Source organism: Heterocephalus glaber, unplaced genomic scaffold, assembly GCF_053883595.1.
Source record: "Heterocephalus glaber isolate CG9 unplaced genomic scaffold, H.glaber_assembly_v1.0 deba00001572, whole genome shotgun sequence".
Lineage (NCBI taxonomy): Eukaryota > Metazoa > Chordata > Mammalia > Rodentia > Bathyergidae > Heterocephalus > Heterocephalus glaber.
In genome coordinates, this window is record NW_028258357.1 from 19,788,956 (window position 1) to 19,807,217 (window position 18,262).

Sequence of the window (18,262 nt, forward strand, 5' to 3'; positions counted from 1 at the left end):
TCTAGAAGACCCTGACTACTAGTATAGATTTGGAGAGAGAGAGAGAGAGACCTAAAAGGAAGAGAACATACCATAGTCACTGGTATTTCTAAGCTACATTCACACTGGCTTCATGTCTTGACTCATCCCCGGGAGATGGCTGGCTCCTGGGGATTGCCTTTTCCCCAATCATATGGTGCAAAAATAATGTTTAGTAAATGGATATGACTCTGGTTCTTTGCACTTCTGTAGGAGATAGCCCTTGGCCATATCCATACCCCTCTTGGAGAGACGCTGAAGCATCATGCAACCCTGTGGAGTAGTCTTACTCTTAATTGGGAAGCACAGCCAGGACTCACAGAGTCTGGAAGCCTGCCTAACCACTGCACGTCATGGAGATTTCTCAATCAGGCATGATCGATCCTGTGACAGACACCATGAGTCGGTGAGCACACGTTCCCCCTCCGTCTCTCTGCTGCCTCCCCACCAATGTATACATGGTGATTTGTTCTGGCTTCGGCCACCAGCCTTGCAGAATATGTGTTCTATGATTCCCAAGGCAGGAGGTTTGGTTTTTCCTGATTACCCTGCTGGCACTTGAAGTCCTGGCTTCATCTCCAAGCCAAAGGCCTGGGTGGTCTTTGAGAAACCTGAGAAGGTCATTAACAAAGGATCATCTCCCCAAAGTGACCTTTTATGAAGTCTCAAACTACCCCCCCCAAGCCTTGTCCTCTGCTAATAGAGAAGAGATGGTATCATGTGAGCTTCAGTAAGGAGCTGAGGGAGTTCTGAAATGATGCAGATGCAGACGCTAATTTCAAAACAATCCCAAGCAAGTAACTTATTGTAATAAGTCAGTCAATAATACCTAATAAGGGCTTAGTGTGCAAATAACTATAGTGATAGCAAATGAATTACAGTACTGTGTTGGTTGTTCGTATTTCACTTCTGTCTTGCTTTTAGTAGATTTACTCCTGTACATCAATTTTTAAAGCAGGGCCTGAAAACTGAGAGTCCACAGGCCTGATATGACCCACAGATAGCTTTGGTTTGGCTTGCACAATGTTTTAAAACTCAGAGACTTCACACTAAAATCTATACTTCTTCTGCTTAAAAACAGGAAGATCTGGCAGCATCTTCTTGCATTAGCAGTTTGCTAGGGCCACCATTTCCCATTGCCTTACAACTGAACTGCTTAACTCTGGACCCTCTAGGAACTTCATATTTTCCACCCTGTTATGGAAGTCTCTGTCTTCATAAACACATTGCATAGAAGGGGAATTGTACTGACCCTTAGGCTGTGCTGATGGCACAGTCTTGGGCAGCCACAGTTTCTAGGATGCTGCTTCTCACACTCCCCCTCCAGGCTTCAGTGGGCCGACTTCACCAGGAAAGGCACCTGATTCTAAGGTGACCTCTGCTGAGCTTGCCAAAGGCTTCTGGCCGGGCAAGAAAAAGCGAGGAAGGGGAACACATTCTTTGTTCAGCATTGTGGGATTATGAAACTGAGCAACAGTTTCCAGGTAATGAGGGAGAGGGTTGTAGCAACTGTGAAATGCACTTAGGACCCCAGCAGGCCAAAGCTCTATGTGAGTCAAGCTGAGGTGGAAAGAGCGCATGGGAGGAGGAGTATGGGGCTCCTGTGCCAGCATAGGCAGCAATAAGACAGCAAATCTTCCTGGAAGGCTGAGACCGTAGCCCTGTCCTCTTGATTCCATCCTCAATTCCAGTTCTGCTGAAGCCCAATGGATTGGTCTTCAGTCCTTGGACATCCATGAGGTAGGGGAAACTAGCTGCAGTCATCCTACATCTACCTTTCCTCTTAAGAAAGGCACTGTCAATTTCCTTAAGGGAAAAGCCACGGTAGAAGAGCCATCCGAGAATGACGCCTGTGTCAAAGGAGGGAAGACCCGGCCCCTAAGTGGTCCGGATGTTTCCCATTTCTCTTGAAATAGGCCCTCCAAGCCTCATTCGGCCCATTTGCCCAGCAAAGGCAAAGTAGAGAAATACAAGAACCATGAAATGCAATTCATAAGCATTTATCAAGTATTGTCCATGAGACAATTCATCATGATAGGAACTGAGAAGGGAATGAAGATGTCTACCCCTCGAGGAGCTTGCAATCTAATGTAAATACAGAAATGCCCATGAATTACTGCAGCGTTAACAGAAGGCAACAAACACTCTAGTAAACACTTGCAGATCCGCAGAGTCCTTAAGAGAAAAGAGGAAGAGATGATTCTCTTACCGGGGCAGGGGGTAGCTTGGTAACCCAGCTTTGGAGCAAATGAGAAGGGACGATGATAGATCAGGAAGGAGTGGGAGGAGATAGTGACAGTGGGAGAGCGTTGATGGACATGAAGGGAGGAGACGGACAAAGGACACCAGGGAATCAGCAGCACTGAGGACAGGGAGGATAATCCCCTCCAGAGGGACCTGGGGGCTTCACTCGATGACACTGAGTCCCCCCTCCCCCCTAGTAGCACTGTCGCTGGGAATCTTCAAGGCTCCGAGAGGGAGAGGTCACCATGGATTTGAGATTCTTCCCAAGAAGCTTGGCTTTCAAGAGTGTTTTGCTTGTTGTTGTTTTGTTTTGTTTTAACCCAGTATCTGGAAGAGGGTAAGAGACAGCAGGAGCCACCCAGGTAAAGGAGGCCAGGGTGGGAGCAGCCAGCCTCCGGATGAGCAGTTCATAGTGGAGAGCGGTGGAAAAGCATGTGGGTGAGGCGGTCTGGAGTGTCCGCACAAGGCCTTGGATTTCAGGCCAAAGGGTTTGGATTTGGTCCTGGAGGCAGAAGAAGCCAGAGAAGACTGGGGAAAAGGGTAGACTTGATGAAAGAGCTCCTCATTCAGTAAAGACAAGCACTAGCACACTTCATTCTTTTCTTTAGAAAACAGTCATAGTATGCAGCTTTAAATGCACCCCCAACTCAGCGATCAGCATATACCAGGCCTGCAGGGCCCAGGGGGAGTTCAGGAGTTCGCACTCAAAGCTCAAGGCGTGTTTTCCTTGGCCTTAAGAATGTCCATGGGCCATGCAGGTCCTCACACGGGGACAGCCTGATGCGATTAAACATTTGCACCAGTTATTCTGACTCTCGTGGTGCCCCTGCCCCGCTGTCCAGCTCCCCCACCCCACTTCAGATACCTGGAGAACCCTAGCTGTCAGGGCTCTGTGGGACTTGATCTCTGCTTCTCGAGCCCCGAGTCTGTGTCAACGCCTCCTTGTGTCCGGCACGCTGGCCCTCAGCCAGAGCTTGCTAAGGACCTGTTTGTGATCCACATGGCTGTAAGTGGAAACTTTTTTGTTTTGCAGTACTAGAGATTGAACTCAGGGCCATTGCACAGAATAACTTTTTAAAATTTTGTTTGAGACAGGTTTTGCTAAGTCACCAGGTTGCATAGGCTGGGCCCAAACTCAAGGCCTCCTGGCTTCCAGAGTGCCGGGATGATGGATGTGCGAGCCCATGTTCATCTTTAAATGGAAACTTGGGATTGGTTTTCTCTTTTTCTCCCATCCTTCTTGCTATCTCCCCAGGATTTCTTCTTTTCTCTTTCCTTTTTCTGTTCAGATTTTTGGCTCAGCCTCCTCTTCTCTCCTCTTTATTCCCCTTCCCTTCGTTCTTTTTACTTCCTATCTTCTTGGAACTTTCTTTTTCTCTACAGGAACTGGGAAAGACAAGGGTGTGTGGGCGGCCTTGGCTCCCCTCCAAGGAAAGTGTGAGGCTTTGGGCAAAATAGACTCTCATTTCTTCCAAACATAGGCCTAATCTGAACAGTCTCCAGGCTCCAATCCAGCTTCAGTGGTTTCTGCTGGACTCCGCGGGGAGAGACCCCAGGGATGCTGTGTCATTAGCCTCAACTTGGAGAAAATCAGCTTTCTGTGCATCTACTTGTCTTGTAGGTTGGGGGACCCAAGCTCCCCTTCTTCAGCTTCCTAGAACCCAAGAGAGACTCTTCGGAGCGGAATGCCTGGCTTAAGAGAAGCAGGACTTCATTAAAGGCTTGATTTATCCCCAAATGATCTATTGTTATGCATCAAACATGTTTTCCCTACAAACCAGTTGGCAGAGAGCATGCAGATAAATTACTACAAGATGTAACCAGGCAAGCTGTTCAAAAGGAGAATGATTCTCTGTGTGTGGAGCTCAGGAGAGCACATCTATAAACATGTGTTGGGAAATCCATTTATTATAAGTTGGCTGAAAGAAACAAGCTGCTGCCCTCAACTACCAGCTTGCTGCGATATCTGATAGTTCTTCTGAGGTCACTGTCCATTTTCTCATGGGGAGGATGGAGCAATCAGGGTGTAGCTACTCTGCAGTATCTTCAGAGGGGAGGGAGTGCCAGCTTATCTATAGACAATGGCGAATTCTCCCTGGCAAAAGTGATGTCAGCCAGACTTTGTTCCCTGGAGAGATGGGATAGAGCAATTCTACCTGAGTATAAAAATATTTAATTGATGTTAGGATCAATTTCAAAAGAATAATGTAGTATTATAACACTACAGCACAGTGCTACGATTTGGAAGAGAGAGCCTAGGTAAGGGATCAGAGAATACAGAGTATAAATCCCTGCCTGACCATGGGCCACTTGCTAGCTCTGAATTCAAAAATTCAAAATTTTTGAATTTTTCTGAGATTTCTTCCCCTCTGCTTAAAGGAAGTAGGTACATGCCACTTGCTCTGACAAAGTTCTGAATTACATAACCCATGGGCTTCACTATGGCCAATAGCCACATCAGGCTAATTACATCAAACTTAAATAAACTAAATCAAGTCTTCAGTTTCTCCATCATACAGGCACATTTCAAGTACTTGGTAATCTCGTGGAGCTGCGGCTACTGTATCGGGCTGCACAGACAGACAATTTCTATTCCTGTGGAACAGCCTACTGGACAGTAGTATCCCAGATACAGACAAGACCCTTTATGTATCACTGTTTTTGCTTGCTTCAGAGTTTTCAAACCCTTTCTGACATTATACTTGATCAAAGAGCTCTCTGTCCAGCAAAGCTGGGATGCTCTCTCATAGCCTCTTGGACAAGACCCTCTCTCTATTTGATGTTCTGATCTGGCTTGAGTCTGAAAACATAGTGATTAATGGAAAGCTGGAAAGAGTACTGAATAGAAGATTTCTGGGCCTTTAGTTAATAACACATCAAATGAACAAATGTGGAAGACCCTGTCTCCAGCCACGAAGGCATCTCAGAAGAAATGACAGACTAGGAACAAATTGGAATCAGCAAAGAACAAGAAAAGGCCCTGCCAGAAGATCCATCAAATACTCTTGTTGAAGCTTGGTGAGTGGCATCTAAACGGGCTTGTGCTAACATGCTTGTAGACCTTTGAATATTGGATTTAACTGCCTCAGAAAAAATCTCCGTACAGATGAAAACTACCCTGAGATATGTAGCTGGAGCTTAAGGGCTTTGCTGAAGGTCAAAGCAGAGTGGCCTCAGCATTGCTTTCGTCTGCTTGAGGACCAGCTTGACTTTCTGGGGTACTTCCAAGACATCCATGCTGCAGCTAATCAGATTGTAGCCTGCTGAGAAGGCCTTCTTGATCTGCAGAGCATATTTCCTGGAAGAATAAAAAAAAGCAAGCACAAGGTAAATTTGCTTTTCACAGGCAGAAGGAAAGAAAAGCAAAAGCAATAACTATTTGTTGAGTGCTTGTTGTATACTCTGTTCTAGTCATATTGTACTGGTCATATGAGTTCATTTTCACTATAACCTTATAAAACAAGTACTATAAATGTCCCCATTTTATAGATGAAGTAAGCAATGAATGATTAAGAGCTCACTCAGGGTCACAAGCTAGTGAAGCATGGAGCCAGGACCTGGCCCTGGGTGGTCCCCCAAGAATTCACATTCTGAGTCACAGTGCTCTGGAGCCCGTCAGGGTAAGTGCTCTCTCTCTCTCTCTCTCTCTCTCTCTCTCTCTCTCTCTCTCTCTGGCTTCCTTCTTTAAGTTTCCAAAAATAATGAATTTTTAAAATGGTATTTGGAGATTTTTCTTCTGCAGTTTTTCTGGTCATTGTAGGAAAGAGCCTTAAGTATTACAGAAAGCAGCATTAAAAATAATGATAGACACACTGCTTCCTAGATAAGGCATCTTCTAGATTCTACACAAACAAGCATTTCATGGCTAAATGAAAATAATAAATCCAAGGAGGCAGTGAGATGGTTTCCCTCTGGAATTTGTGTGCTAGAGTTTGGATCTGGAAAATCCTTACAGGTTTGTGTGGTAAGGCGTAGCCCCCAGCACCAGTCCATTGCAGTACATCTCTGTTGGGGGGTGTGGGACCTTTCAAAGGCGGAGCCTAACAGAGGCTATAGGTCACAGGGGGCATGGTCTTGAAGGAGATGGTGGAGCCCCAGTCCCTTCCTCTTTTTCATGTGAATAGTGTCACCATATACCCCTTCCTCCTCACGACCTCCAAAGCAATGAGGGCAACTGACCATGGACTCAAACCTGCAGAACTGTGAGCCCAAGTAAAAACTTTCTTAGTTTTAAATCGCTCATCTCGGATATGGTGTTATAGTGATAGAAAGCTGAGTAACTCAGTTTCCAGTGAAAATGGGCTTTAGGATTGAGAAAGGTGGGCCACAAACTGCTTGCTTATAAATTAATTTTTATTGGAACACAGACACACCAACGATTTTAGATTGTCCACTCTGGTTTTTGCACTACCAGAGTTGAGTAGTGATAAACTTTATGGCACACAACACTGAAAATATGAGATGTGATTTACAGGAAGGTGTTTAAATTTTTTAAATTTTTACTACATTAAGGACACATTGCTGTTAATCTCTCTGAAAATATTCCTCCTAATTTTCAACACACTTGCCCGGTGATTCTTGCCTCTTTCTGAAGCAGTTCTATAGGTCCTTTGGTGAATGCCTTCAGTCACACTGTTGTGGCTGCCTCGATGTCTTGAACTGATTCAAGCCACTCACCTTTCGTGGTCATTTTGAATTTGGGGAAAAGTCAGAAGTCTCACAGTGCCAGACTCAGTGAATGAAATGAATGAGGACCCAGCGCAATGCTTTCAGGAGCCTGTCAGACATTCTTTTGTTTTCTCGCTGTCATCTAAGTCAAAGATCAGCAAATCTTTTCTACAAATGGCCGGATGGTATATATGAGGTGGGATCAAAATATACAGTACATGTTTAAATCTAAACAACTTATTACAGTGAAAGATACATTGCTGTTAGCCCCCTTTGAAATATTCCCAACACACTTATGCCACCACTCTTGCTGCTCCCTGAAGAAGCTGTGGACATCCCGTTTAGTGTCTTCCACGGTGTGACAAAGACTGTGCCAACACAGGCTCCTAAAAGCCACGTGAGTCCACACCACTACCTGACCTAACACAATGCAAATCCACCCCTCCAACAAGCCCGGAAGTCACAGCCAGCCCTGACTGATCACTTTGTGCAACACACACACCATGCTCGGCTCCACGTAAACTTTTGTTTTTTCATTTAATTTTCACAACTCAAGGAAACAGGACATTCTCCTTATTCCATAAATCAGGAAACTGGAGCCTGGGGAGGTTGATTACTTAATTCCAGGATATTTCACAGAAAATGGTAGAAGGTTTTAAAGTCAAGGAGCCTGAAACCAGCCACAAATCTTCCAGTAACTCTGCTCTGCTATGCTGTGTGGCTCATTTATAGCCTCTTCATCCTCATGGCTTTCAAGGTACTCCATGGGTAGCTGTTTTCTACTTTCCTAATTAGAACCAAGGCCCAGACATAGTTTCTCATAAAGCTGCATACCTCGTAGCCCCCTTCCTAGCAAGTGGCCACTGTATGATACAGCATACCCTGAAAACAGGGGCACGCATGGCATGTTCTACTGCTTTTATATTTCCAGCACTCACTAGGAGTTTTCTCAGTGACTTTTATATAATTGACAAACATTATTTAAACTTGGAGATGTTATAAGAACTCTAACGCAAGTCCTTGCTAGTCATAGTCCAGGCTGAGGTCCAGCAGCTGACGTCACCTGACGACTTGTTAGGAGTGTGCTGTCTTCAGGCTCAGGTCCCGTCCCGCTCTGGGATGGTGGAATCAGAGTCCATCCTCAACAAGGCGACCAGGTGATTCCTACGCACTTTAAAGCACTGCAATCCTTACAAAATTATTACCACTGAGCCCTCCTGTACCGGAACAATCCGGGTGCAGTGGTTAGCTGGGACTGAAGCAGACTTGCAGAAGCTGACATGCCAGTGTATTGTAGAGATAGGGGACTCCAGGGTGCAGAAGGAAATGGGCTGTGATCGTGAGGAGGAATGAATGGCCGCGCTCCTGTCTGTCAGGAGCCTCTCCCTTTCCCCTTGGCCCCTGCTCACCGGAGTCACCTCACTACTACTCCCCATCAGGGCTTCAGCTTAAACCTCAGAGTCCCTTTCCTCCAGGATGTGGGAGCCAGGTGCCCCCTTCAGCACCTGCCACTCCTCCCATCCCATCAGGAGCCATCGTCATTTCCTGTGCTCTCCCTGTGTCCCATGGCGACAACACCATGGGAACCCTGCTCGCCCTGGTAATTAGCACTCACTGCTCGCTCACCTGTGTCTGGCTGGGGTGTGTATTGGCAGAATCCACACTTGCTCTGACTGACTCTGCTACCACCTCCCTTCCCAAGGTGGAGAGCTGAGGTCACCGAAGCATGCTCAGTGAGGCGTGTTGAGTGGAAGAAGAGAGGAGCTGCTCCTCTCTCTGCTCTGCCCACCTGTACCTTCCCTGGTGGGAGTGAAACCACCCTAGATTCCCTTCCCCCACCCCACAATGTACCTCCTGGAACTCAGCCTTGACATCCTGCAGCCACAGGCAGAACGGCTGAACCTCTTGGACTTTCTGTGCCTGAATGGCAACGGCTTCCACAGCAAAGGCTTGCTCCTGACTTGTTTGACCGAATCCACTTAAAAAGAAAGTAATGAACGGAGAGGCAAGAGTCTCTGAGTGCACCATTTCCAGACTTGTGCACTTTCCACTTAGAGACTCGAGCTCACTGCATTCATCCTACAGCCAGAGCACAGGTAGGGCATGGAACTGTTGCCAAGGACTTGAAATCTTTGGCTGTGTCACGCATTTGCTGGAAATGGAAATAAATGTTACTCCTACTCTTGTACTAGGATGTACTATTGCTCTTTATCGCTGTCATAACAAGTGAAATGAGCTCGTTTCCAATTTTATCAAACCCACTTTCCATCTTCTAAGAAACAAAATGGCAGCACTGATACATGTTGTGGGGAGTTCTGAAGTTATTACTGGTGACTGATATCTGGGCAGTGCACTGTGGGCATAGATAATCTTTCATCCTCCCTTCTGCTGCATGCCTGAGCATGACAGGAGTATTCCCTGGTGAAAGTGTATGAAGCCCCACTAATTGGCGATTCTCCAGGTCAGTGCCGGATGGAGCAGCACCACCAAGAAGGGTCTGTGGAGGCTCAGCCACCTTGGGGTGGGAAGGGTGGTAATATCCACTCCTGGATGGAAGCAGAGCCTCAGATAGACAGGCAGGGTCTAGAATTTGGGAGTGGATGCAATGTGAGAAGAGGTGGCCCATGCCCAGAAGCCTCAGCAGGAGCTAAGCTATCTGGGCCAATGGAATGAACACGGCCCTGTGGAACACGAATGGGTGACCATCCTAGGTGTGATGCAGAGAATGTAGGAGAGGCCCAGAACTCCCCATGCCTGGAAGGAGTGGCTCACCCTTACTCACATTCACTGGTGGCATTCACTGTTTGTGGTGGCAAAACAGAGGTGGTTTCTGTCTTGATTGGTTTGTTTGATGAATTCAAATACTAATGTGATTCATGATTTAAAACTGTGCCTGGTGTGGTGAGAAGAGCAGAGGTACTAGGTGCAAGGCCAGTGTACAAGAGAGGAATCTAATCTCATGGGGGGCAACAGGGAAGTCTCTCTTGAAGAAGAACTTGGAGAAAGAAGAGAGCATTTCTGGCAAAGGGACAGCTTACAAAAGCCCCTGGGGTGGAAGAAAGAGCATGTATTTGAGAAAATGAGAGAAAGCTAGTAAGTACTGAGCCCAGTGTGGCTTCTCGGAAGAGGTGAGACTCTGCACAGGGCATACGTGGAGGGGTTTTGGCCCTGGGAAATAAAACAGCATGAACCACTGGGACTTGAGTCAGGCTTAGACCAGGACTCAGACCAAGGAAGTATGAACCTGCACTTCTCCAATTTGCCCATTCCAAGGATGCAGTTAGTCCACAAGAGTGGCTGACAAGTTTTGCTGGAGGAGAATATCTCGGTTAGGGCTTGTAAGGTTGGGTTTCAGCCATTGCTCTACTTCCTTTTCAATTAGGAATTACCAGGGTTCTGCTGACCTTGAAGGATTCCTTAGAGCACTGCTACTCAAACTGGGGTCTTAGCCTGCAGAACCAGCATCTCCTAGGCACGGGTTGCACCCTGTGTCAGTGATTCTTACATAGTCGAAATTTGGGCAGCGATGGTTTGGAGAGGTGGTTTCACACCTTTGCTGCATGTTAGTCCTTTGGAGGAGTCTTACAAGTACCGATGCCTCTGCTCCACCCCCACAAGTTCAGATTTAATGGCTCAGTGCAGAGTCTGGATACGGAAAGTTTTGCAAACTCTTCGGGTGCTTCCAATGTTCAGCCAAGTTGGAGAACCGAAGACATAGAGGCTGATTCCCAAATGCCAGGCACAGGTCAGTTGTCAGTCGTCAGTCTCTAGCCTGGCATCTGACCTAACAGACCAGGATTTCTAAGGGTAAATTTCAAGGATGGGAGGCAGAAAGAAAAATTCTCCTAGTACTTAAAAAATGGGGGCACCAGGTGATTTTTTAAAAAATCTATCCAGGTTTGGGAAGCCCTGGTTCAGATGGGAGCATCCCAAACTTTAATCTGATTTAATCTGAGGGGAGGTCTGGGATTCTGATTTCTAGCAAACTCCAAAGCACTGCTGCCAAGTGAAGGGTCACACTGTACTTCCTGGTCAACAAAATGGACAGCCTCTCTCTAAATCCACCAATGGCCTTACCTGAAATATGTTAACATACAAGGCCCTTATTTGCATGTCCTTCTCCTTTAACCAAAGACCACTTTCTGCAGAGCAGGGATTGGGTCTTGTCATCTCTTCATTACACACAGGGCTCAGCATGTATGATGACCACCATAAATGGGTTTTGAATGGACTAAATCCTGTGATGTCCTTGGGGTCCAAGCTGCAGAGCCAGCTGAAGGTAAGACATTCTACAGTGTGGGCCTTCTACTGCTGCCAGTCACCAGTTCCAAGTGGATGAGGCCCAATGCTAAGCTGTTGTTACCCGAGGCTGCTCTGTAGGGGGTACATGGGGTCAGTGAGGTCCTCTGGAATATTACTAATTCCACACAGTGATCACAGCTATGATATTTACAGACCCATGAACACAGGAGGTGACCTGAGGTTGCTCAAACAGCTATGGACTCCAAAGGCTTACTCTGCTCCATATGGAGCATGTGTATTACCCGAGGATGCCAAACCATATCATTCATTGGCTGTTACTACCCAGAGAAATGTGTCAGGCAGTGTGCTCAAGTGACACAAGAAAGCCTATCTGACAGCAGTGGTCAAAGGAGAAACCCCAGTGGGAACAGAGGAACTCCAGGGGACATTGTTCAGGCCTTTGGAAGGGGAGAAAAATGCCTCTGCCCTCTCGACTGAAGGGCCCGGGCTGGGTGGAGGCTGACAAGGACTTATTACTTTAGAAACTCTGTTCAGGGGTTTAGTTTCATCCTCAGGATTCTCTTCGCGTGGTGATGGATGTTTTTCTCCTGAATGTTTTTTGATACGGTGACTATTTGTGTAGTCTGGGAGCTACATATAGGAGGCTGCTGGGAGAGAGGAAGGGATAGAGAGAGGAGAAAAGAGGGAGAGACAGAGAGCAAAAGAGGCAGTGAAGCAAGGAGGAAGACACAAAAACACAACTAAATGGATGGAAAAGAGCAGAGGTGGGAAAGCCAATGGAAGTTACACAATGGTAGAGGTTAGGGCCTCAGACCAGGGGCCACCCTTCTCCCTGGAGGCATAGTTTTTATACTGAAGGGTGATCCTAGTGTCTTGTGAGGGCACTTGCTTAATACTCACCTTAACCCTTACACGGGGCATCGGACAGACAAGCAGTCTTTGGCCTTTCCCTTCTGCTCCAGTGATGTGCTGCCTGCTCTCCCCAGGAAATCTCACCTGCAATCTTTTTTCTGCTACCCTCATCCTCTACTTTCTCCCAAAGGTAGGTTACCTGACTAGGAGATTAGCATGTTATGGCCATTGTGAGTCAACTTCTCGAGGCTCTACCACACTTTCATCTCTTTAGCCGACTTCACCCCCGGCTCTCCTCTCTGCTCACGGCCTGCAGTGGGGTCCCCTCCTCTGCTTCCCTTTCTCCCCAGTCCATCGGAGTGACCCATCCCACCTGGGAGGATTTCCAAATAGCCCGGTGTTTCTCTAAATGTGTTCCCTGGACCATCTCTTCAGAATCGTGGAGGTGGGCATGGCAAAGTAGAGAAGGAAAGGGGGATTTTTCTACATGCAGACTCCTGGGCCCAGTGGCTGACCCATAAGCCAGACTGGAAATGAGAGGCAGGAGCAACTCTGGGAGGCTGTGTTTGTAATCCTTGATCCAGATGAGATGAGAAGCCCAGGAAAATTCAAGAACTTTAGCAAGACCAGCTCTCAGGCTTCTCACATTCTTTCTCCTTCGAGACCCTCCTCAAAAGATGTGAGAGTTCCCTTCCCCTACCTAAGAGCTGAGGCCATGTCCCTTATGCAAGTCAGGACACTCTCCAGTTCTAGGCTTCCTCCTCAGCAGGCAGAAGAAAGCATTCAAGTCATAAACAGAAACAGGGGAGGACAGGTCAGGTATGCACAAGAAGCTAGAGGCTAGAGGAAGCTAGAGGCTGCACACCACAATTAAGTGGGCAGCAGCTCCACCTTGCCACCTGGTTTGGTAGCAATGCCACCTGAAGATGCCAGTCCTTCTGAAGTTTTAAAGGAAACTAGAGATCAGGGTTTTTATGTTGGAGCGATCACTTTATTTATGGCTAATTTCTTTTTAACAGGGCAAACAAAATACATATTTTGGACACATTCAGGTTGCTGAGTTGATATTTATAACCCCCAGATGAGAACTCTGTAGGGTTGCTTTCAGTTGGAGAGTTCTAGAACATGGCAGGCTTGATCTTCCCTGGTGGACCAAGTTTTTCTATTGCTGGCTGGAGCTTGGTGGCTGATGCCTCTTGTGTTTGTCAGCCCTCCTGACACTAGGACAGAATACCTGACACCTGTAATTTAAAGGAGAAAAAGGTTTTGGCTCATATATTTTTGGTTTGTGGGTTTCAGAGGGTTCAGTCCATGTTAACCTGGCTCCAAGGCAAAAATGACATGGCAGAAGGTGTGATGGAGGAGAACTGCTCAACCCATAGCAGCCGGGAAGGGGAGGGAGAGAGAGAGAGAGAGAGAGAGAGAGAGAGAGAGACAGAGAAAGGGAGACAGAGGGAGAGAGGAGCCAGGGATAAGAACAGACCCCCAGTAACCATATCCAAACAGCACATTCAGCCAGGAACTGGTCAGCGGCTGAGGTCTCTGCCTCACACTGCCTGAGGCCCAGCCTGGGGACCTGCACTTCCTGCCAACTCCAGGTAATGCTGATGCTAGGGAGCCACTGAGACCCATGGTAGACTCAACCCTGAGCTCCTACCATGTTCCCTTTCTCCTTAGAACCGGCCCTCAGTCCTCAGGGTCTCTCGTTTCCAAGTTACTTCCTGTGACGATCACGTTGAGTCTTCTTGGGGTTGTTCACAGGATCAAGAGTCCGTGCCAACAATAACTGCCATGCTGAGAGTTGCTGGGTGGGAGGCATTCATCACAGCCCTCTACTTCGTTCACTCTAATCTGCCGTGGTAGGAGAACAAGAAGGCGTTACCCCGAAATTCTGAGGGAAGAAACTGAACCCCAGAGAGGTTCCAAGGTCACCCAGTTTGGGGAAATGAAAGTCATGATCCAAACCCAAACAGTCTGCCTCCAGAACCTGGCTATCATTAAGTTATAGACCAAGCCGGGATACTTATGCAAGCACCAGGAGACGCTATGAATAAAGATGCCGGGAGGAGATGCAAACCAGGGCTGTCCAGGGAAAGCCAGGACACGGGGTTACCCAAGTGGAGTTTGAACGGAGTCATGAAGATTCAGTAGAAGATGACAGGGCTAGACCCGGGGACAGGGAAGGAAACGCTGAGAGTGTGCAGAAGAGGTGGCTCAGTGACAGACTCTGTCAGACGTTCTGACCCATTCCAGCACTGCCGTACTCCAGATAGAACAAAACAAGGAACGTCTTTGCTTTGTTCCGTACACTCTGCCATCATTCTGTGCCCACTCACACACTGCTGAAGAAGGATGGGGTCCCTGGGCCTAGAAATACAGACAGGCAGCTGAGGCAAGATTGGCCTTGCTTTTCAAGAATTCTGAAATTAGGAATTTTGCACAAAATCCTGCCCATCACAATGGTTTCCTACAGTAAGCACAACAGCTGCTGGGTACTTAGCCCTCCTTGATTTATGTAAAAAGGAAGGGCAATTTCATCATACTGTTTCCCAGTCCCACGCTCAGGGAAACTAGAAACAGGCTCAATACTGCCCTCTGGTGTGCCAAACGGGCAGCCGTCGGGCTCGGAGAGTGAGATGGATCAAAGCCGCAGAAAGAAAACCAGAGGTGGCGCCAGGACAGAGGTCCCCTGCAGAAGATCCCTGAACTAGGAACCAACCAAGGGCTTGGTGTCCCACCACGCACCCCCCGGAGGGCCCCACAGGGAGATAAGCTGGCTGCCCTGAGGCCGAGTCAGAAAAGGTTTGCACCGCAAAGCCTCTGGGGAGCTCTGTAGGTACAGGAACTCCGTTTCCCACGCCCACTTGGCGATGGAACACAGCTTCTCCCCACCTCGGTAAACCCCACTCCATGCCCTGTCCTCTGGGAACAGACTCGGACCATGGCAGTGCAGGAAACGCAAATAAAGCTCTCGACGTAAGCTCCCCATAGGGTGGAAGTCTTGACCTGTGGGCTTTGATCACCCCGCTTTGCTTTGGAGAGATCAAACAGCACAGTAAAGCCACAGAAGCAACAGAGGTGCAGAGACAAAAGAATAGGGTGATGTCCTAACACTCAGGAGGCTGCGGCAGGAAGGTCACACATTCAAGGACAGCCTGAGCCACAAAACACGAAAGAAAGACGAGAAGAGGAAAAATGACCTAGGCAATGACTAAAGCCGAATATCTGATCCACAGTGCTAAGGACTAGAAGATCCTGCAAGAGCCCGAGGCTAAGTCCTCCAACTCCACCTCACCTCGTGCTCCATCTCAGTCTCGAAATTTTTGCCATGGAGGAGGATGTGAGGCAGGCACAAGGCAGGCTCGGTTCCAAGGATGACCGCAGAGGAGGAAGATGTCACTGATATGTCAAGTCCAGCCGTGACCACATGTAGCTCCCACTGCACAGCCGGGATCGCTTCTATTGCTGTGAGTCCTTTGTTGCTATTATGTTACCCCTATTTTGTATCTCATTGTTCTTCAAGGTGTTGCTGACCATTCAAATAGAAGGGTAAAGGATCCCTCCCCTTCAGGTGAAATTTCTCCATTCCTTAGTGACTGGTAGAAACCAGTACCAATGACACTTTATTTCTCTATTTGTAAAACAGTGCCATCGATAACTATCTTTTCAGCAGAGTTCATTGATTCATCAAGTTCTTTCTTCAGTCACTCAACTGATACTTAACCTGTGGCATCCCTGTTATGTGTCAGACTCCCCTAAAGACAGGGAATAAAGTGGGGAATAACACAGGCATGACCCTGGCTTTCCTGGCACTTGCTAGGTCCTGGGATTTTAGAGCACATTCTCACGATATGATGTTATGTGAGTCTATTTTGCGATGTGCAGGACTAGGTAAATGTAGAGTAGTAGTGTAACTTAATAACCTCCCAACACTGTTGCTACGTTGTGCTTACCTGGCACTGTACCTAGCTCCGTGAGAACCTTCAGAAATATCTGCTGAGTGAGTTAATGAGTGAAAGAATGATTGAGATGAATTATTACTGAATTCGCTACATAAATAGCACTCATGATGAAACAGCAGGTCAATGAAAACACGAGAATGCGCATGTGATTACAGAGGTACACACACTTAAGAAGGTGAAGCGGGCTGTCACTGTCCTCCTGGAAGCCATGTGTTCAGTGTTCCCATTTCAGAGATAAAAAAATGGGGTTCAGGAACACTGAGTAACCTGCCCCGAGCTTCGAGATTGTAGACCCGGTGGACTGAGGACACACCCTTTCCTTCTCCTGTAGGAGGACGTTTTATTCTTCCCCCAGGTCCCACTTTTTGTCCTTGGAGAACACATTCTTCTTTTCCAGACTCAATCGAGTACGAACGGAGGGCGTGTTCCACCTGATGTGTCACAGCTGGGGATGAGGACCTGGGATGAACGCCCAGAAGGCTGTGGTTCCCAACTCAACCTAACCGGAACCCGGGGCATCTCCTGATTTCTGCTGATATTTTCCAAACTGAGTGAAACCACCAACAGATTTCTTAGCACCAAACCGAGTTCAACTGTTCACTTGAGGAATCTCCTCTATTCTATCCACCCCTCGTGTCCTCTTGCCTGTGTTCCACACCCCTAGGTTGGAGAACTTGTCCGTGCTTCGGTTAGTGAGCTATTTTACGGTAGGAATGTGCTTATTGTTTAGCTGAAATCTCTTTGAAGTGGCTTTTCCTCATGGGTTTTAATTTTCTTCACTGAGGGTGATCTGGAAATCTGATCTGCTACCTGCCTGAGAAATGTTTTCACACTATCCTTGCTGTGTTTGCCACACCACATACTTCTATACTCAATTCTTTCTCATCCACCTCATTTCAACTTTACTTACTTTAATCTCCAACTAAGCAATAGTATTTGTGAAATCATAGGTTGATATGTTTTGGTTTTCTCATAAGTGTCATTTGCATTATTGTTAATTTATTACTAAATAGGTGTTCATGCATCACTTACTGATGGGCAATGCATTCTGAGAAACGCCATCTTTAGATGCTGTCATTGTGTGGCCTTCATGGTGCGAACTTACACACACCTAAGTGGGGTAACCCACCTCACACCCCAGCCTGTGTGACACAGCCTGTCTCTCCCAACTACAAATCTGAACACATTTTACTGCACTAAATACTACAGGCAACTGTAATACAATGGTAAATATGTACGGATCTAAATGTACTAAGCATAGCAGGTACACTAAAAACGGAGCGAGGAAGTGTAAGAGCTGGTGCACCTGGGTGATAAGGATCTAACCGTGAATGGAGCTTGCGGAAAGGAAGTCGCTTCAGGGTCAGTAACTGGGAAGACCCCAATGTGACAGTCCCCATGCCATACACTTAGGCTGCGCTCAATTTACTAAATGTTACTTTGCTTTCCTAAATAGTAAAGTAACCTTACCTTACTATCACTTTTTTGCTTTCTGTACTTAATTTTTTTAAGTATGATGTAATAATGCTTGACTGAAACACACATTGTGCAGCTGTATAACACTATTTTCTTTCTTTATAACTTTATTCTATAAACTTTTCTCTACGTCTAAAATTTTTTCCCAAGATCCTGAGCTCAATCCCCAGCGTCTTCATTTCAAAGTATTATTTTTGCTGTTGAAAACAAAGACACAAACCCACACGTTATCCGAGGCCCACACAGAGTTGAGATCATCACTGAGTGTCATTGTTCACCTCCACAGCTGGCGCACCGAGTAGTCTTCGGGGACAGGAACACGCAGAGGGCTGTCCTCGCCCATAGCAAGAAGGCTTTCTTCTGGAATTCCTCCTGGAGGATCTGCTGCAGGCTGGTTCGTGGTTAGCTTGCTTTCCTTTAGAAGCAGAAGGAATGTACTCCAAAATGATAATAAAACAGACGTGTAGTAAGTACATGAACCTATAGCATCGTCATTTATTACCATGATCATGATAATTATGTTATACATAATTGTATGTCCTATGCTTTTACAAACATGACAGAGAAGTTGCTTTGTTTACACCAACGTCACCATACACACACATGTAGGATGTTGTGCTGTGAAGGATATTTTACAGCTCCATTAAAATCTTATGGGAGCCCCACCCTATATGTGGTTCATCATTGCCCAAAATATCATTATATTGCCTGTGACTGTATATTATTGGTATAATGTGTTATTATATATTATTCCTATTAATATATTATTAATTAAGTTA

The 18,262-nt window shown here is 46.8% G+C and overlaps 1 long non-coding RNA gene across 8 annotated transcripts in view; it reads left to right on the forward strand.

Moving 5' to 3' along the window:
• The window catches only part of LOC101706718 (uncharacterized), a 43,556-nt gene that overhangs the window by 5,489 nt on the left and 19,805 nt on the right, over positions 1 to 18,262 (forward strand). For 2 of the 8 annotated variants that reach the window (XR_001183494.3, XR_015443568.1), the window contains exons 2-3: positions 232 to 424; positions 3,884 to 17,949. This is a non-coding gene — a long non-coding RNA (uncharacterized LOC101706718). Of the gene's footprint in view, positions 1 to 231; positions 425 to 3,743; positions 17,950 to 18,262 lie in introns of all 8 variants that reach the window. The other 6 variants (XR_015443570.1, XR_015443571.1, XR_002394981.2 and 3 more) reach the window with 6 other exon arrangements.